Here is a 22,201-nt window from a genome sequence, read left to right as displayed (position 1 = left end):
CGTGGAAAGTTCTGATTTACCACGTTTCCCTTAGCGGAGTTCATTCCGCGCCTCTCTAGTGTACTAAGAGAGAGTATTTTTTATATAGACCTCGTGTCTATTTATCCATCACCTTAGTGGTAGACCCCTAGAGGGTTTTTTTTCCGCAGCGATCTTAGTCCCGCCTGACGAGTTTGCTTCCCAGTTCGCCTAGTCACTATCGTGGGTTAAGGAACAAGTAGTGACCGGCCTCTGCTTCAACCCCATTTCCGTTCCCTTAAAGAGGAGAGTCGGAGGGTTTACGCAGGCACTGGAAGGGTCAGCTTCAGTGGCGCTTTGGTAGGGATTCCCAATTCGTCGGTCATGACGTGACGTCGTAGTGACCGACTGAAAGGGAACGTCTTGGTTACATATGTAACCCTCGTTCCCTGAAGTAAGGACTTGGAGGAATTCAGAATGGTCGTACACCTCTTTGGAGCTTCCTCATCCCCAAGTTGTTCTAACTATGCTCTCAAGAGATGTGCAGAGGACCATGGAGAGGTTATTAATTTTAGAACAGCAGATGTCATCCGTAATCACTTCTATGTGGATGATTGCCTTACTTCAGTTCCTACAGAATCTGATACAATCCAACTATACAAGGGACGTCATGCCATGTGTGCTAAAGGTGGATTTCATCTTACCAAATGGATGAGCAACAGTCGTGGAGTGTTGAACGCCATACCAGAAGAAGAACGGGTGAATGAAGTGAAGTATCTTGACTTGAACCATGATGTGCTTCCAATGGAAAGAGTACTGGGTGTACAGTGGTGTGCAGAATCTGACACTTTTAAATTTAAAGTAGTGATCAAAGACAGACCTTTTACTAGAAGAGGAATACTTTCTGTGATCAGTGCGGTATATGATCCCCTTGGATTTTTGTCTCCAGTAGTTCTTTCTGCAAAGAAGATTCTTCAGGACCTTTGCAGGGAAAAGATTGGATGGGATAGTGTTATTCCACTTAAATATGTACAGAGATGGAGAAACTGGCTTGAGGATCTTCATGGCTTGGAGAAATTTGAGACCAAAAGATGCTTGAAACCTGTAGAGTTTGGAGAAGTCAAGTTGGCTCAGTTACACCATTTCTCTGATGCCTGTGAAGAAGGCTACGGTGTTGTGTCCTACCTGCTTCTACATAACAGTCAGAGCACTGTACATTCTGCCTTTCTGATGGGTAAGGCTCGAGTAGCACCAGTGAAATCTACCACCATTCCACGTATGGAACTTACAGCTGCCACTTTCGCCAGCCGAATGGATAGGCTATGGAAAAGGAATCTAAAGATGAAGCTACAAGATTCAGTGTTTTGGTCTGACAGCACTGCTGTGTTAAAGTATATTCAAAATGAATCTTCCAGATTTAAGTGTTTTGTCGCCAACAGAGTGTCAGAGATTTTGAGAGCATCCACCGCCGCTCAGTGGAGATACATAGATTCTGCCAACAATCCAGCTGACCTTGCCTCAAGGGGGCTAAAGGTGGATCTTTTACTAAAGGAGCAGACGTGGACATTTGGTCCTCCCTTTCTTATTAGATCACATGAAGAGTGGCCAAACAACCCAATTGATTTGGAAAGGAGTTTGGTACAAGATCCAGAAATCAAACAAGAAGCTGTGGTTAACACACTACTGGTTCAAACTGAGGAGAAAGATGATGCCATTACACGGCTAATCAATCACTATTCATCATGGTCACGTTTGAAGAAAGGTGTGGCCTGGATTCTTAGGCTGAGGAGAATACTTCTAGCTCTGAGTAAAAAGAGAAAACAACTGAAGGAAACACTCAATTGTACTGAGTCAAATCAACTAAAGGTTAACATTGATGAAAACATGTGTAAACTACGATCCAATATGTGTGAAGGCTATCTATCAGTAGAAGAGCTAGACAAAAGTGAGATGGAGATTGTTCGCTTTTCGCAAAGGAAAAGGGTTCCAGAGGAATTGAAATCTTTACAAAAAGGTGAAGAAGTCAAACGCAGCAATCCTTTGTATTGTCTCAATCCAATACTCGATGCAGGTGTAATAAGAATGTATGGACGTCTGGATAATGCAGTTATGCCTGAAGAATCGAAGCATCCAATAATTCTGTCTAAGGATCTGCATATTTCTGAGCTACTTCTAAGGCATATTTACAAAAGGGTTGGACACAGCGGACGAAATTACATGTTGGCCGAGCTACGTCAACGATATTGGATTCCAGGAGCAAGTTCAGCCATACGTAAAATCAGGCATGAAAACAGGTCAGGGGTGAAAAAGGTGAGAAGGGCACTCGAGGGGCGATGTGGCCTCTAAAGGGGCCGCGCGGTGGGAGGACCCCCCCCCCAGAATAAATATTATGGCCTCATTAGGGAACATGCTGTAACTTAACTTATTTATTCTTCAGGCATGTGATTGGCCAAGGACAAAAAAGAAGGAACTCAACATCCTTCCACGTGCGCAGAAACAAAATGCACACCATAACATACGCAAAAAATACATCATGACCATTAATTCAATTATTTAATTCTGATGGACAATTTAGATTTCAAATTTAAAATGTAAATATTTGACTAGTAACCGAAACCATGTTTAATTAAATGGGTTGATAAATGTGGAAAGCTGTAACAAGTAACATTCCCTTACTATTTTACATCTGCAATAATTTTATTTTGCCATAATCTGACCATCAGTCGCAAGGCCATACAATTTTAAGTTGGCCTTGCAATAGGGTGGACCTGAAGGCCTACATCTAATTTAAAATGAATTAATTTTACAATATAGTACTGGTTAAATCAATAACAGTCATGGGTTGAGTCATGGGTTGAATAATTTTCAAAAAAGTGATGTGGGAAAATAAAATAAGAACAAATCAAGACATTACAATAGAAAAGAACAAAGTTACAAATAAAGTAAGATCTAACAGTATTGATTAGGTAGAGAAACAATATAAAATTAATATAACACTGTTTTCATTCTATAAATTAATTATAATTTATATTTTTAAAGCTATAAAAGTGATTTTCCTTTTGTCTTTTGTAGTTTGATTAACATAATGACTCAAACATAAGCATTTCTTATAAGACGAACTGTCCCTTTAACAACGGAGAAGCGATCTATACACTGACTGACACATGATCAACTTCTCACTTATAATAAACGACTGTTTTTATGAGAATACTTTCAGAGACTGTGGTATTACAATATAGTTTGTGCGTATATCTCCTGTCAAGCCCAAAAAATTATGCTTTGGTTTGCGTGATTTTTGAAACGAGGGGTCTAGGTCCAAATTATAAATCTGACGAAGGTGAGCGGTGAAGAACAACCGGCCGCATCACATACGTCCTGGAGCGAAACGCCTGACCCTAAGGCCTTAGTGGCAGCCATACCCCGAGTAGAGTGGGCACTCACAGCGACGGGTGAGGGTATACCCTGATGTTCATAAGCCAGTGAGATAGCATCCACTATCCATCTGCTCAAAGTCTGCTTGGTCACCGGTAAACCTTTTCTGGGTGAACCAAAGCACACAAATAACTGCTCGGACTCCTCCAATGAGCAGTCCTGTAAACATATGTATCCAGTGCTCACACAGGACACACCAAATTCAGCTTTTCCTGGTCCGCGCTCCTGAAGGGGGGAGGACAAAGGACCTGCAGAACAATGGGCCTCGGCACATAGTTCAGCACCTTGGGAACATATCCTGGCTTTGGGTATAGAAAAGCCTTAGCCATCCCTGGTGCAAACTCAGACCTGCAGGGGAAACTGACAGGTCCCCCACTCGCTTTAGAGAGGTAATAGCATAAGGAACACACAGTCTTAAAGGCCAGAAACCTATCTGGCAAAGTCTCAAGTGGCTCGAACAGAGCCAACGAGAGCCCTTCCAGCACGACCGCTAGGTCCCAAGTAGGCACCCTAGTGCGGCTAACAGGTTGCAACCTGCGAGTGCCACAAAGAAAGCGAGGCACTTATGGGTGTCTACCCACTGATGAGCCTTCCACAAGAGTATGGTAGGCAGAAACTGCTGCCGTTAAACCTTAATGGTGGAAGGAGTAAACTCAGAAATGCTCCTGCAGAAACCTCAGAACTACGTCGACAGGGCAGTAAACTGGGTCTGTCAGATGAGCTGAACACCAAGAGGTGAAAATTTCCCACTTAAGGGAATAAAGTTTCTCCGTGGAAGGACAACACAACCGGGGGGAAGGCATACAGACGTAGCCTTGGCCATGCCTGTACCATGGAAAACCACAGTGGGCAAAGTGTGGTGTCCTGGGATGCAAACAGATCTACCTCTGCGCGTCCAAACCTTTTCCAGATGTGGTTCACCACATCTAGATGAAGTCTCCACTCCTATCGGAGATGTCTGTTGTCTCAAAGGGGCATCTGCCACATACAGGTGGCGTGGTATGTAGACTGCCCTCAGAGAGTCCAGAAGTGTATGGTAGGCAGAAACTGCTGCCACCTATACCTTAAAGGTGGAGTAATGATATGGTCTCCACAACCTCAGTTGGTAGCATGACATTCTTCCAAAGAGTATGGTAGGCAGAGACTGCTGCCACCTAAACCTTAGGGTGGAAGGAGTTAACCCAGCAGAGAATTGCTCCTGCAGAAACCTCAGTACCACGTCAAGGGGCAGTTGACTGGGTCTGTCAGGTGAGCTGAGCACCGAAAGGTGAAATTTCTCTACTTTAGGGCATAAGCTTCCTCGTTGAGGGAGCTCTGAAGTAATCATCTGGTTCCCACAACCTCATTCGGGAGCATGAGGTCCTTCCAAAGGAGCATGGTAGGCAGAGACTGCTGCCACCTAGACCTTAAGGGTGGAAGGAGTTAAGCCAGCAGAGAATTGCTGCTGCAGAAACCTCAGTACCACATAAACAGGGCAGTTGACTGGGTTTGTAAGAGGAGTTAAACACCAATAGGTGAAATATTCTCCACTTAAGGGCATAAAGCTCTCTTGAGGGTTGTCCAGATGAGATATGAGGTCCTTCTAGAAGGAGTATGGTAGAGGCAGAAACTGCTGCCATCTAAGCCATAAGAGTGGAAGGAATTAAGCCAGCAGATAATTGCTCCAGCAGAAACCTCAGTACCACATAAACAGGGCAGTTGACTGGGTCTGTCAGGTGAGCTGAACAACATGAGGTGAAGTTTCTCCACTTAGTGCCTAAGCTCCTGGGGGAGCTCTGGAGTAATCATATGGTCTCCACAACCTCAGTTGGGAGCATGACATCCTTCCAAAGGAGTATGGTAGGCAGAGACTGCTGCCACCTAAACCTTAAGAGTGGAAGGAGTTAAACCAGCAGAGAATTGCTCCTACAGAAACCTCATCACCACATAAACAGGGCAGTTAACTGGGTTTGTCAGGAGTAAAGTATGGTCTCCACAACCTCAGTTGGGAGACCTGAGCCTACGAGCCTGGCCCCCTCAGAGGCCAAACCGACAGGCCATACCTCTGGCAAGCTTCCTCCAGACCTTCTGTGGCAGAGAGATTGGGGAAAGGAGAAAGCCACATTGGGCAGTGTGTGCGGTCCTGAGACGCAAACAGATCCACCTCTGCGCGTCCAAATCCTCTCCAAATGGGGTTCACCACATCTGGCTGGGGTCTCAACTCCCTAGCAATGGGTGTTGCCATACAGGGCATCTGCCATATTCAAGTGGCCTGGGATCTAAATTGTCGTCAACGAGCACAGTTTGTCCAGAGACCACAATGCCATTATCCCAAAATCAATAATGTAGTGATTTTGGACCTCTCGGCCTTCCATACTGTACTCCAACCTGTGGGGAGTGCGTCTGTTGTCATTGTCACACGCCAGTAGCACGCACCCAAAAACAGGCCTTAGGATGGAAACCAAGGTTTTCTCCACACCACCGGAGCACGCAGGCAACGATGCGTGACTTTGATAGCAGATCTCCTTAATAATTTATTAATCAACCACTGATGTGATGTCTATCTGGACAAGCACATGATGGCTCATCAGGTCTGGAAAGAAATGGGAGTCCAACCCATACCACCATAATTTCCAAGGCAATTTCAGTGCCATATCCGATGATGAGTTTCAGCGATTTTGTTCCTTTTGGCTTTCCATAATCGCAACAACCTGTGAGGGATGCGTCTGTTGTCAGCGTCACACATCGACAACGCGCACCCAACACAGGACCTTGGGACAGAAGCCATGTCTTTCTTCCTGTTACCAGAGCACGCAAACAATGGTGCGCGACTTTGATCATGCGAGACGGGTTCTCCCTCGGGAAAAACCCTCCCATGTTGAATGGAGACATAAGCTCTAATGTAAGGAATCAGTCCTCGGATCTGATTGCATCACAATCGGTATCAGTAACAGCATAGAACTGAGCCGCATCACTGAACGATTCCCCTACTTTTGGAACATTAAAGTAAAGGCTGTAAGCTGCCATTTCTCATGTGGAAGGTTCTACAGCCTCCTTCACAAGAATGTAGCCATGCTCCACTACTGGAGCCAGCTGTATGCAGGTGAAGGTTAATGGCGGCTGCCTGTCGTACTACGCACCGAAGGGAAGCAGGCACCACGAATGAGGTGTGAGCTGCTTTGCTTCAATAAGAAAGTGAGTGCCACGAACAAAGACATCACCCGCCTCAGCAGATGAGGGTCCCGAATCGTAACACACAAAATCATTATCTGACTTATGGCGCACCAGCTGCCGATCAGGAGAATAAATGCTGTGCACAGCTGTACAAGCAACACACAGCATAGACACAAAATCACTGTTTGACTCATCAAACAATGACAAACAGCTCATGCAGGCTGTGACAGGCAGATACACATACATAGCCTACACATACAGGTGTAAAAACGTATGTATATATAATACCTCCATACTGTTAAAAGAGGAGGCTTCACGTGGAAATTGCACGTTTAGCCTTAAACAGTAGGCGGATTATGAAGAGGATCTATCTCTCTGGAGATAGACAGCTGAAAATATATGGCTCTCACGCAGGGCGCCTTCCCGATCCGGCGAGTGAGAGAGAGAGAGAGGGACTTCACGTGCAGGCGGAGATACCGCCGCCTGTGCGAAATCATATGGCGGCTCCCGCGAGTGCAACCGCCGCTGAGATGCGGGATTGCAGCCGTGAACCCAAGCTTCCTAGAGAGCGAGAGACAGATTTCACGGGTGCAGGCGGCAGTGGCGGAGCTAGACTTTTAAAACAGGGGTGGCAAAGGGGTGGCAATGTATTATTTTGGGGGGTCAATATACAAAGTGTTCAATTAAACTAAAAATAAATTATTTTCCACAAAATGTATATAGATTAAATTAAAGTTGTTTATTTTCCAAAATGTACACAATTATAGCCTATATGTATTAAGTATACAGCAAATATAGAACAACTGGGATTTGTTTGGCCCTGATCTGCACCTGACTTTTGCTTCTTTAGAAAGAAGTTGGTAATATTGCTTTTTCTCTTCATTCTGCTGTGCCTTAAGGAAAACTTGAATACATGTACATGAATACCTCATGAAGAAACAAAAATTTGGAACAATTTGCTTGTTTTTATTTACCATACAGATGTGGCCTTTAAAAATGCGCGTCTCTGAGAGCAGAATGCCGCGGAGACTTCCGAAATTCTGCGAGATCCCGCAGAAGGGGAGTTCGGTGGGGGACGCAGGAAATATAAAAACCTGTAGAGGGCAGTCGTGTTTCATGTAAGCCATACTGACGACAATGTGTGTGCTCGATTTCATGCTTAGCGTATACTGTATGATATTGAAGTAACATGACACGGATTACCAATGTTTAGGCGATAGACTTTGATGTCATACAAATGCATGCTTTTTGGCAAACATTTTGTTGGCGAAGTTTTCTTTTGCCAGTTACATAAACAGTCACATATTCTTCATAAAAATCGGACTCAAACGCGCATCATTTGTCTTATTTTTTCCGTGTACTTACAGTAGAAGAGACGTGATGTATGATAATCGAGTCTTATAACAAAATAATTCGCGAAGACATTTGAAGAGACCGAGCGCATTTACGCAATATCATTAACTAGTTTATCTAATTTTACATTTAGTTCATTTTTGCATATGAACGTTTTAATTAGGGATGCACCGAATCCAGATTTTTTAGGTTCGGCCGAATCCCGAATCCACCGTTTAAGATTCGGCCGAATCCGAAACCGAATACCAAATCCTACTCGCATCCTTATTCCATTAACACAGTAAAACACATTAATGAATTATACAACGTCCACAGCATGTATTTTTCATTTTATTTAATTTTAACTGTACATTATGCCAGGATGACAAGTTGGAAAACTATTTTGACAATTACCATAGGCCTATGCATAATGAAAGCAATGTGTTGCGACACGCTCATTTTTCCAATAAGCAAGCAGCTCCGCGCTGAAAACAACTTAACTTTGAGTGAGAAGCTCCGCTCGTCAATGTCAGTTTTCACACGGCCGTCCAATTACAATGGAGGAGGGGCGGGACATTACCACAGCAACCGGCTCACAGCTGAAGCATCACAGCTACCAAGCGCTCGGCTGAAAAACAGCTGGCATTTGGTGTCCTCAAGGCGTTTTCAGCCGTGTTTAAAAGTTTTGGTGTGTCCAGCCCCTAAAGCTCACCGAAAGAAAAAGCTCATCTCCATGCAGCACCCGATGTGTGTAATCAACGGCCGCGTGACGTCGAGCAGCGGAGCGCAAGCCTAGGATTCGGTTCGGTGGAAAAAAATTCTAGGATTCGGCCGAACCCGAACCCCGTCAAAAAGCCCAGTATTCGGCCGAATCCGAATCCGAATCCTGGATTCGGTGCATCCCTAGTTTTAATAGCTTTAACATGGTTGTGTTGCGCTTTTCTGCATTACTGAACAGTAGGCTACTTTTTATATTATCATGTTTCCCTTTACATGGTATGAAACACGATAAAAAGTATGCAATGGTGTTTAATACATTTCACTGAGAATTTGTATAATGTGTTATACTTTTGTACTAAGGAAATAAAATCATATTGTGAGTGTAAATATTCATAAATTGGATGAGTTTCTGAGGTGTTTGTCATCGGCAAAATGTGCAGTTTCTTTGTTGCTGATTAAAAACCGTTGGCTATGTGATTGTTTAAAATTGACAGTTTTTCTACTTATTATTAATTTATTTTTTGCCTACATTTACTCAAATAATATCAATGTGAAAATATAAGTAAATCATACTTCAAGTTAGGCGTAAAACTTACACATTTTTGATGTCAAATAGAAATAATAATAATTTGAAATATGCAATTATTACAGTTTAAAAAACTTAAATATATTACTCTGACCTTTTTAAATATATTGACTAAAATAATCTGTAAATGTAATACTTATATTATGAAGGCGTATACATCAAATAATATATGTACATTTTACACAAAATATCTGTTCTATTTTAAGTAATTTATTTTCCAACTAAAAAAATCGCAAAACTGCATTAAGAGTAGGGATGCACCGAATCCAGGATTCGGATTCGGATTCGGCCGAATACTGGGCTTTTTGACGGGGTTCGGGTTCGGCCGAATCCTAGAATTTTTTTCCACCGAACCGAATCCTAGGCTTGCGCTCCGCTGCTCGACGTCACGCGGCCGTTGATTACACACATCGGGTGCTGCATGGAGATGAGCTTTTTCTTTCGGTGAGCTTTAGGGGCTGGACACACCAAAACTTTTAAACACGGCTGAAAACGCCTTGAGGACACCAAATGCCAGCTGTTTTTCAGCCGAGCGCTTGGTAGCTGTGATGCTTCAGCTGTGAGCCGGTTGCTGTGGTAATGTCCCGCCCCTCCTCCATTGTAATTGGACGGCCGTGTGAAAACTGACATTGACGAGCGGAGCTTCTCACTCAAAGTTAAGTTGTTTTCAGCGCGGAGCTGCTTGCTTATTGGAAAAATGAGCGTGTCGCAACACAATGGCCCTCATTTATCAAAAGTGCGTACACCAAATTTCCAGCGTACACCTTGCGTACACCCAAAACCACGGTGACTTTGAGATTTATCAATATGGACGTTGGCGTACGGCACGCTCAAATCCTACGCCAGCTCAGGAGGTGGTGTATGCACATTTTGAGTTAGTGCAGAAATGTGCAAAAACTTCCTAACACCACAAAACGTACTGACAAACTAAAATATATGATATATTATGACCCACTGTAAAAAACATAGTAATTATAAACTTCAGTGTTTATTTTTATGCAACAATGTTCAATGTTTAATTTGTGAGACTTTACCAAAGCATTTGATTTGTATGCATATGTATTCCTTCAGTTGAGAGCCTGTGCGCTTTACCTGATGTTTCAGAGCGAGCATGTGAACGGAGCTTAGTGGGAGCGGAGCGTTGAGCGGTGCGGTAATATTACCATCAAAGCGCCTTTCCGAAAATTCCGCTCCCTCAGCACCGCTCGTTGAACCCAGAACGCCCTTTGATAATTTGCTAGTTCGAGAATCTGTAAAAACGTCTAGCAATAAGTAATGGAATTCAAGCCTTATACATAAATGTAAAGTAAAAATCAAAGTTAAGATTGAGCAGGAAGAAAAAATTGAAAGGGACTGCGGAGAGACTGTAAAGAGTTAGCAAATATTCTTCCTGGAATCTGAAGCGGCACATTGCAAGAAAGCACAAGGATGTGCTACGAAAACATGGTTCCATTCGATGATAAATAAATACAGATGAGGTAAGGTAAAATGCTTGTGTTGAATGGAGCCGTAAATCCGATCATGATGACATGCGGGCAAAATTATGGCCACGAATAATTTTTTATGCTATGGACACTTCTTTTTCTTATTTAGTCTAAAGTATGGCCATAAATTTAGAATTTGTTCCCAATATTCAACAGTTTGTTCCTTGGAATTAATTATTATAATATTTAGAATATTTCGTAATTACTATTACAATTATTATTACTTCAAATTATGAATTAGCTTAGCTAAAACATGTGGATGTCGTGGAAACAAATTGTTAATTTGAATTATATCCGGAGCTCCGTATCAAACTGGATCTAAGATACAGCTAACAAACAACTGTATGTAAATACAGAACAACACACTACAAAAGTTACTACATCATTTTAAAATATTATAAAAAAAAATTAACTGAACCATTAAGCAGACATAGAATTTAGATGTAGGCAACAGTAAATAATAATAATAATAAATAATTATTCTTCTAAATATCAATTAATAATAAAAATAATAATAAGAATATTACAAATTGTCATCCAATTATTAATGTGTCTTTAATCCCACTCTTTAAACTGCCAAATAAAACAATTTTGTTTCTTTTCACTTCCCCGGATTCTCTTCTTTGCCGTCTTTCGTGTGTCAATGGCGTAAAATGAGGGCGTGGGGGAGGCGGAGACTTGAATTTATATGGGCTTGTTATTCTAATGACGCTCGTTTTCGGCCGCGGCATTTATGAAGGGCAGATATTGCATACACCTGAATATCAATGGTACGCACAGTTTCATAAATCAGGCGGTGAGAGGAGTGTAAGCATAATCTTACGCCAACATATACGCCCGTTTCTACGCAAGAATGATAAATGAGGGCCATTGCTTTCATTATGCATAGGCCTATGGTAATTGTCAAAAAAGTTTTCCAACTTGTCATCCTGGCATAATGTACAGTTAAAATTAAATAAAATGAAAAATACATGCTGTGGACGTTGTATAATTCATTAATGTGTTTTACTGTGTTAATGGAATAAGGATGCGAGTAGGATTCGGTATTCGGTTTCGGCCGAATCTTAAACGGTGGATTCGGGATTCGGCCGAACCTAAAAAATCTGGATTCGGTGCATCCCTAATTAAGAGATTTTATTAAGTTACTTTAATCATTTATTTTAGAGATATTTACAAAGCCACTGAATCATTTTTAACAGTGTGTACATTATGACCTTACGGTATAGACTATTATTAAATGCATATAAATAAAAATATGTAAAACTAAATAAAAAATATATCATACACGGACTGTATGTAAGCATACGTTTTCTTGTTCGGTGCACGTGGGTTTAAATGCCGTTTTTCTAAAGAAGAATTTTAAAACTTTATTGGTGGTAGTTGAGAAGAATTCCTTTTTCCATTTCTAAATCATTTTGAGCGCAATATAAATATATCATATTGAATAATAATAATAATAATAAGAATACGCAATTTTTACAACATTTTTAACATATGGAAAATATACGTTAAGCATGTTGTGTGTATTTCCTAATTACAAGCTTTTGATGAAATTGCACCAAAACTAAACGTGCATAAAAACATAAAAAGTCATTTAAATAAGCGAAAAATCTTTTTTATGAGCTCAAAATGTTTAATATAATGTGCTATTGCTGAAAATTGCCCATCTCTAAAGGAGAATATTCATCTTTAAAGTTGAAGAAACAAAAAAGTACTGATAAGCATTCTCAAATATATATATTCTGCAAGCACTCAGTTGAGAAGAATTCCTTTTTCCATTTCTAAATCATTTTGAGCGCAATATAAATGTATCATATTGTTATTCTTATTATATAAGAATACGCAATTTTTACAACATTTTTAACATATAGAAAATACGTTAAGCGTGTTGTGTGTATTTCCTAATTATAAGCTTTTGATGAAATTGCACCAAAACTAAACGTGCATAAAAACATTTTAAAAAAATCATTTAAATAAGCGAAAAATCTTTTTTATGAGCTCAAAATGTTGAATATAATGTGCTATTGCTGAAAATTGCCCATCTCTAAAGGAGAATATTCATCTTTAAAGTTAAAGAAACAAAAAAGTACTGATAAGCATTCTCAAATATATATATTCTGCAAGCACTCATTTATCCATAATGATGTAATTTATTTTTTAATAACATATTGTCGCTGTCGGGCAAAGATACTCTCTGGACACCAAGACCATGTCTATGAGTTCAAGAATAACAAAATATTGGCCATTTGAAACTCGAAAGTCATCACTTTATTTTGTCCCATTGTTTTCCATTATGCGGGTGATAAAACTCCTGTGCGCGTCGTTCAAATTCATTGAAATTTCGTTCACTTGTAGTTTAGCAAGTATGTATAATACAATTTCAATAATGTTTTTACACTGCACATCGTCTGAGGAAATCCGAAGTTGCGTCGAGGGGAACCAAGCTGACAGCCGCGACAGCAGAGATTGTCACGTACCTACAAAAGGGTACCTGCAGCGATATCATTCTGGCTTGGTGGGATGTCAGCCAGCGAGAGTCCTCTGATTCTGACCTTGTTCTTTTACTCCTCAGAGTCTAAAACCAGGAGGGCATATTAAGTATTCATTGTATTTTCATTTAAACAGAGCAGTTGCGCGTTTCACACACCTCTCCAAACCACGTTGTTAACACTATGCTTTTTCGACTTCATGCGGCGCCGCAAGAACCGACAGCCGGATGACGTCAGAGTACCGCGAGAATGATTCAAGAAATCATATTTCGCCTCGCTCTCACGATACTGTGACGTCTTCCGGCTGTCGATTCTCGGGGCGCCGCATGAAGTCGAACAAGCCTATTGACAGCAGCAAAAGCTACGCATGCGCTTTTAACTTGTAAAACTCAAAGGTGTATGGGTAATGTAGTCTCTGCTCTCGGTGGGACGAATTAGGTAGCTTGCATTGTGAAGGGCGCTTTGAAAAGCGGCAGCGCAGCCAAAGGATTAAATTAAGCCTCTGATTTAAACAGATGTGCAAATGAGCGTACGCTAGAAGTACGTTCTGGGCGCAGGGAGAGGTGGTGGTATGCTCAAGAGCTATATTTGGAAGTGGCGGTACTGAGTACTGGCGCCTACCGGCCCACATTAAAGCACTGGCGGTAGCAAAGGTAGACGGCCCTTTGAAAAGCAAAAGAAAGCTGATAAAAATGAGAAACCTACACTGAAATAAATTGGAGTATTAGGCTACTTAACAAAATCTAAACATTTTTCACTCAGAAAAGGCTAGTAAATATAAACAAAATTATAAGCAGCTTTAACTTTATTACTTTTTTAATTTTAATTCACTCTTTGTTTCAGCGATGTTTATAAATATACTATATTTTTGCATTTTGATTACAAACTGTTCTACACTGAAAATAAACTAATGTAATCTTCATGATTTAATCACGTAAAACACAAGTCTAAACACAAGCACCACTTTTCTGAATGATGATAATCACAAACATCCCAGAGTTTGTAAACCAATTGTTTGTAAAACATATTTAATGCTAACTACTTAAAAATTCAGAAAATATTTTTTACAGTGTATAAATAAAAAGACATGAAGGAAGTTAATTCCAAAATGTAATTAATTGTACATGGTTTAGCTGCTTGTTTTAGCAGCTACCAGTGACACAGAGTCAAGAAATTAAAAACCACCCACCCCTAGGTCTGCCAATTCTTTGCCAACCCCCAATGCTAATCGATCACCTCATCATCAGGGAATCAAAAGAAAACCGGTTTATCCAGTTTTCACCAGCGTGTTGGGTTTTAATTTCAACCCTTGCAGTTTCTTTGTTAAAATGCAATTTAAGCAAATAGGCCTAATACATACGCTGTATGTTATTTTAAATGAATGTTTATAACTTATAAAATTAAGTGGATATCAGGTAACTTAATTTGACATATGTTGATATAACCTAGGCTCTCAAGTCCCACGCATTCACCATGAGACAGACGCATTTCTGTCAGTTCACACGCTCACACACCAAACCTTGTAAGCTATTTATCACGCTGAGAAGTAAAATAGAACTTTTCCTGCTATACAATTAATAAAGGAGGTGCTGGTATACAGAGCATTTCTGTCGAGTTTAGCAGTACATTTTTTAGGTGTGGTCAACTTTACGCAGCGCCACAAGAACCGACAAGCAGATGACATCAGAGTACTGCGAGAAATAAAGCGGAGGAGGTTGGTTTTAAATCGCTCTCGCGGTACTCTGATGTCATCCACTCATGTTTGAGTCTGTATCAGATGAAAATACAGATTTTGAGGAACAACTTATTGTTTGGAGATTGTCAATGGACGTTTCTGAGTGGTATGTTTGTTTTTTCAGTGTGGACCTGCAAAACGCCAAATGCATAAAAATTTATTAATATTGTAATGTCTTAGCATGATATGTTTTCTAAAATGTTTAAAAATGAACAAATCAGTTGTGCGAAACTACACAGAATTTTTTTTTGTTATGAAACATGTTCAATGGTTACAATGCCTCATGGTGGGGTTGAACCCCTGGTTCAGTTTACCCCATCTGGTTCACTTTGCCCCACAGCCACCGTTTTGGGAAACTGCCTAGTTTAGTAATTCAGGCTAATCTTTAGCTAAATCATTCACATGGTTTTATACATTAGCCTATCACCAATATTTATGGTATGAATATTTAGACCTGGATAAATCTACTTTAACATAACAGCCTTTATACCTGGTATGTATAAATTTTACTTTGATAGGATAAAAACTGTTTTTTTTTTGTTAAAAAAATCATACTTTAATCATAACTCTTTAATTTGTCCTTCTCTTTAACATAGCCAAATATAAATTATGGTTTCTACCTGTATTTGTGGTCACACGGCTACAAATCTGTATGGTTGCCTAGATAAAGGGGGTGGGTCAACTTACTCACTGGCTCACTTTGCCCCACTCTCCCCTACTTGGTATTGAGGAACGGGCATTGTTTAAAAGCCGGAGCGCGAGCTACAAACTACAGAGCGAGTGCGCGGGTGCACAATGGTGAAAGAGCAACACACGATGTAAATAACTATACCAGTGCTCGCAGTACAGACACTTTATATTTTAGCGTACTGCGTACCTTCACTTTCTTTTGCGTGCCACCACTTCTCATGTTGCTGGTACTTTGCCTTAAAGAGTCAAAGGGCGTTTCTATGTGGCGCTGCGCAGACAGTTCGGCAACGAAGACATCAAAGTACCGCGAGAGCAAGTCGAAATGTTACAAATGGTCCGACTTTACCTTTGCTCTCGCGGTACTCTGATGTCATACGCCGACCAGTCAGCGCCGCACCATTTAAAGTCGAACACACAAAGCATCAAGGCAGGCCCGCTGGAAGTCATTTTGAACAGGGTGTGCTGTGAATTTTTTTAACCAAAAAACCTATGAGCCTATAGGCCTATTTAAAATACATTTTAAAAATAAATACATTGAGATTTACTACTTTATTGTCATATACACTTCAGGGCACTCAGCCAGGGTCTGAAACACACAGACATCATCAGTTCTCAGATGAATATGCGCTATTAATCAGAAGCAAAAATACTTATCCCAGGGGGAATTACTTTCGTTACAATTTACATACAACATATAATATTATAACAACATATAATATTAATTAAACTTCACAGTTTTCAATGTCCATGCGGACGAACATATTTTACTTTCGTTTTTAAGTTAAGATCACACGTCGATTAACAGATGTAAAATATTCTCACATTAACATACCTAGTATATTTTTATATAGATCTTTTTTTACTAAATAGTACTATTACTGTCTTTTTTAAACTTATAAATAATTCATAATTTGAACAAAAATAATAATGGGTTTAGTTCTGATATTGTATACTTTTATAAAGAAAAACATGGTGTATAATTACATTTTTAGAATAGGCTTTATATAAGGTTTGTACTGTAAAAATACTTTATTTGTTACAAACAAAAGATAAAGAATTTACAAACGTGTGGAGAGCCATTTCAGCACTTGGACAGCGAAATGTTTTTTTTAAAAGCATTACTTAAAATGTTTTCTCATCTCACCATATCTACAGGTACAGAGTCATTATATACAATAAATCCGTTGGGTAGCATTTAAAAAAAAACATTTAAAAGTAGATGCATTTGTTTAAAGCAAAGCATTTATTTACTTAGCTACAGATGAAGCAGCTCTTTGCGCCTTCTAACGTCTCATAATTGGTCATCATTTATGTCCAAGAGACTCAATAATAATCTGTTACATTTTAATCCTTTAATTTTTCATATTAAAAAGCGTTTTTGTGCTGCTGCGCATCAATGTAATAAACAAACCCGCGTTGTCATTCCGTTAATACGCATATTATCAACACGCTCTTTACTCGAGCAGAAAAAACTCACGTCGCGCATTGCTCCGGTTGTATAATAGAGATTCCAAAGTCTCTCATGAGCTAGGGGACGAATGTCCAGGGAGTTCAGTATTTCTGTGTGGGCATGCATCAGGGAAAGGTGTGTGAGTCTTTTCTGGGTCATGGTGCTGCATACCAATGTCTTCAAAAGATGCAAGGCGGAGAAAGTGCGCTCGGATGAGGCCACGGATAGGCACAGTAATGAAATTAAAATCCAAAATACACGTAATAACCTACGTGTGTCAAAAATAATTTCCTAAAATATTCATAAGTAATATATCAATTGTACAAAATATTTTAACTTAAACAAAATATATTTCTCGCCTTCCCGCGACCATGCGTCAAGGTCTGGAGGAAAATGATACCTGCCCGGATCCCACGCATGCATCTGCAGTTATATACATTTTACAAAACCAGTATTCATTGGATTTTAAGAACTTTTTTGCCACTTTTAAAACTGTAAAACTAAATAAAAAAGATATCATATGCCGAATGAGCATGTAAGCATATGTTTTCTTGTTCGCTCCACGCAACACGGGTTTAAACGCCGTTTTTTTTTCTAAAGAATAATGTTTACACTTTATTGGTGGTGGTTGAGAATAATTTATATTGCTTGCAGAATAATGTATATTGCATTTTAGCGCAATATAAATGTATCATATTGTTATTCTTAAATAAAAGAATACTAATATATTTTTTACAACATTTTTAACTTTAAAACATACATATAAAGATGCTTTGTACAATAGCTTTGCTTCTGACAACAATTTTCTGTAATAAATCAGTAAATGAATCACAAAATGTGTTGAAAGTGGCGAATAAAATGCTTGTCAATTCAAACAAAGGTGTATAAAACCGCTTTAATTAACAATAACTAAACTGTGCTCTTTTGCATACCTCTACTTTTCTCATGTCTTTCTTTATACCACCTTTATCTTTTTAAAATCTTGCCACTTTTAGAAATAATTTGTTTGCATTTTTTGTATACTGCACACTTTATTTGCATCAACTATACCCATAATAACATTTTCTACGTTTTTCTTTCAATAAAAATAAACATATTTATTATTGTCTTAACTTAAAACTTTGTTTTTTAATTTATAAATTAGATTTTATATAAAAAAGTTTTAAAAGTGTTGACTGCGAACGTCTGAGATAAGATATCTGGAAGGACAATAATAACAAGGATAATATACGCCTATAATATATGTACATTTTTAATTAAAATGTCTGTTCTATTTCTAGCCATTTATTTTGTTTTGACCAACTAAAAAATACATAAGTGACATTAAGAGATTTTATAAAGTTACTTTAATCCATTATTTTAGTAATATATTTACAAAGCCACTGAATAATATTTTTTATGTTATGAATAACGGCTGAAAGGATAAAAAAAATCATAACACTGACTGCCTATATGCGCAAGAAAGGTATTATTATATATTAATACTTTTAGAAAAACGGACATAATTATTAACATTATGAACAAACAATGAAACGGTGTCAAAATTCGACAACACAAATAATTAAGATATTCATTGTAAATAGAGTTAAGTGTATTAGGCTCACACTAAATTCTTTGTTGCACTTAGTATAAATGCCCATTGCACGTACAGTCATCTTAATATATGTATGCGCTGTTATGCTGGCAAGAAGGGGTTGACGTCACTTTGCTGTTTTAATAGAAATATTAAATATTCAGCAATGCCCTTATTAACTTCTGGAAACAACCGCAATGACAACGCATATAAAAATGTAGTTTTTTATGCGCCACCTGGTGGATTTTCTCTGAAGCGAAACACATTAAGGGAAAAGGGAAAGTAGCCCCCCCGAAAACACTTGCAGAATTCCGCGTGACTCCGCGAGACGATTTGGCGAATGCCGCGGGAGAAAACGCGCGTTTTTAAAGGCCACATCTGTAAGTACACCGTTACTAATAATACAAATACTAAAGTAATACATTATGACAAGATCTGAGTATATTGAGGTCTAGCCTATTTGACAACACAAGGAAAATTGCTTAAAGACATCTAGACATGTTATGTTAAGGGAGGAGGGAACGAGTTTCCATAAACTTTAATGTAATGATGTAAATAGACTTCTGTACCTCACATTAAGCTATGGAATGGCTTCAGATGACTTTGTGAAATTATAATCCAACCCTCAGACCCAAGTCACCCAAACTGACGTGAAAAAAGCGGGAGGCGCCGAAAAGCGCGTTGTTTACATCCCTGTGCTATCTCCACGGTGGAAGTTAAATATACTGCATTACACGTGCCAATATGAATAAGCCTACCTAATGTCTGTGATTGTTGCTGAACATTTGCTAACGACATGTTTTTTATTGTTTTAAGCATCTTCACGCAGGCGTGATCAGTATTAGTCAGTTTCTGTGGGATTTGATTTTGTTTTACTAATCGTGCTGTTTATAATCTTAATTATGTGTATTGTTACAACAAAGATTTCTGTGCTGAGATATGTGAGTAAATGTCTGTGTGAGTGGAAAGTTACCAGCTTTTGTATGTGTGTAAAAGCTTCAAGGAGAAACAGCATGAGGAATTTACGCCTGGCATGGATCAAGATAAGAGAGAGGTCTGAGGGGGAAAGCAAACAGGCGACTATGTCATTAACTAATGCCTTAATGTTCACAGGATAAAATATGCAATGTATTTCTTACTTAATCAGTATTAATCATTGAATAAATTGATGTAATAAAGATAAGATGTTGTCTTTGATAAATGTGTATTAACCAATGAAATGAAGGTTGCATATAGAATAACTTAATGGGGGCAGGGCAGCTCAACCTTGAAGAAACAGAATCTCCTGTGTGTGTGTGTGTGTGTGTGTGTGTGTGTGTGTGTGTGTGTGTGTGTGTGTGTGTGTGTGTGTGTGTGTGTGTGTGTGTGTGTGTGTGTGTGTGTGTGTGTGTGTGTGTGTGTGTGTGTGTGTGTGTGTGTGTGTGTGTGTGTGTGTGTGTGTGTGTGTGTGTGTGTGTGTTCTTTCCTCACAGATGGTTTTTAATAATGATTAAAGTGTTTGCTTAGAAGTAGTATTGCAGTAAAAGATTTAATATGTGTTTATCTATCTAAAGAAGTTAATGTGTGCCATATTCATATAACCAATTTTACAAATAATGAAATGATGTCATGATATTGAAATATGTTTTACATAATAATCACTTTCATCTTACAGCTTATGTTTTTTATAAATGAATGTTTTATTAATGATTTGTTTTTAAGAAAGCATTATAACATGCTATTCAAAGTGGAGGAGTACTGGAGAGGAACTGCAGGGCTCCCAGGGATGAGAGGAGAACAGTTTGTTTTTCTTTGTCTATGTGTGTCCATCTTTGCCTACAGGCTAAAATTGGGTGTGGTGATGGAGTCAGATGGACGAGGGGAACGGCCTTTGTGGGTGGAGATTTTCTGAAGAAAGATCGACGTCACATATTTTATAAATAAGCATGTTACTTCCTGAGCTGGTTGTTCGCTACTTGAGAGGACCCAGCGCTGTTAAACTTTTTCAATCTGATCAATAAATATTTGAACTTAGATATTCGTATCTTGTGCCTTTCCTCTAAATTACACGCAATGGACGCCTTAAAGTCCAACAATTGGTGACCACCGACGTTTTGTGGAGGGAAAGGAGAGAGTGAGAGGAAGGAGGGTTTCACATTGAAGAAACCAGAGTAAGGGAGGGCTCCATTTCAACACAAAAGACCGGTCTTCTAAAATAGAGGTAAGCAGAAACCTGTTATATCAAATTCTGCTATTGGACATATACCAAATTGCTTGTGTTGATAAGGAGATCCGAACTGAATTACAAATTTACATTTTTGTAAATTGATCAGAGTGAAAAACTTTTATTTTTATAGATATTAAGAGATTTATTAAAATTGGGTTTGAGGCCCTTAATGTATTAGACATTATAAAGTAATAAGTTTGGGTTAGAGTCCCTTAATGTATTAGACATTATAAAGTAATAAGTTTGGGTTTGAGGCCCTCGGGTTAAAGTCCCGTAAAGGTAAATTGTGGTTGGAGTCCATTAATGTATTAGACATTATAAAGTACCAAGTGGGTTAAAGTCCCTCGGATGCAAATTCCGTAAATTCTAATTTTAATCCGGATATTATTTAATCGCTTTCAACTTTCGCTAAAAAGACGGGTCAGTAGTCGCGCGGGTGAAACCCCTGAAAACTACTGGTGTATATATTCTTTTGTTAGATTAGAGTGACGTTTTGTGGTTTTTGAAATTCTGCATGCTTGTAAATTATGTGAAAATGGCTAAATTCCAGAAAGAATGTGATGAGTATGAGTGTCCACCAGTGTATGTGTAATCGCAAAAGATTGTGAGGCTTAGGATGGTCCGAACAGATCCAAATGCTTTTGTATATATAGAAAAGACAAAAAGAGGTTGCATTAGCGTGGAACACGTTGAGAGAAGAAAACTGTTGGGAGGCAGAGGAGAAAAAGAGAGTTCCTCTCACGCCTATTATTTTTGCCATGGAACATAGACTGGTAAACAAAATTAAGACTGTAAAAGCAGAAGGAAAAAGTGGTTTGGTAAAGGACCAAATGTGACAAGCTTAGAGAAAGAGTTGAGAATTCAGACGAGATTAGCTCTGGTTGCTGCTGTCATGCAGGCTATTGAATCAAATAGAAAAGGGGAAGTTTGCAGTGGTGCAGCTGCAAAGCAAAAGGAAGTTAAACAAGGAAACAGTCAGCCAGACTCAAGTGTGACACCTACGGCTCCTCCTCCAGTTCCACCCCCAGTGAAATCGATCTACCCCTCCTTGCACACACCTCCCCCTTATGAGAAAGCCAAAGTCCCAATGCAACAGCCTGTTTTTCAAATCAATAGCGGTGAATTAAATGTAGATGTAGATTTTATTTGTGTGAAAATGTAGTGTGTCTGTGATATATTGAGTCTGTTAAAACCTTAAATGGGATTAAGCAAAATCTAGCAGAAAGACAGAGGCGAAGCTTTGAAAGAAAAACAACAAATTAGAGAAAAAGAGTAGAAACCAAGTTATTAAAGGTGGATATAAAGATAAAAAATAAAAAAGGACAGAAAATTGTTAAAAGGTGAATGACACAGATAAATTGTATAAAGGACAAAAGATTTAACAAAATGAAGA

Source organism: Paramisgurnus dabryanus, chromosome 6 (genome assembly GCF_030506205.2).
Source record: "Paramisgurnus dabryanus chromosome 6, PD_genome_1.1, whole genome shotgun sequence".
Taxonomy (NCBI): Eukaryota; Metazoa; Chordata; class Actinopteri; order Cypriniformes; family Cobitidae; genus Paramisgurnus; species Paramisgurnus dabryanus.
This window is presented reverse-complemented; position numbering follows the sequence as displayed.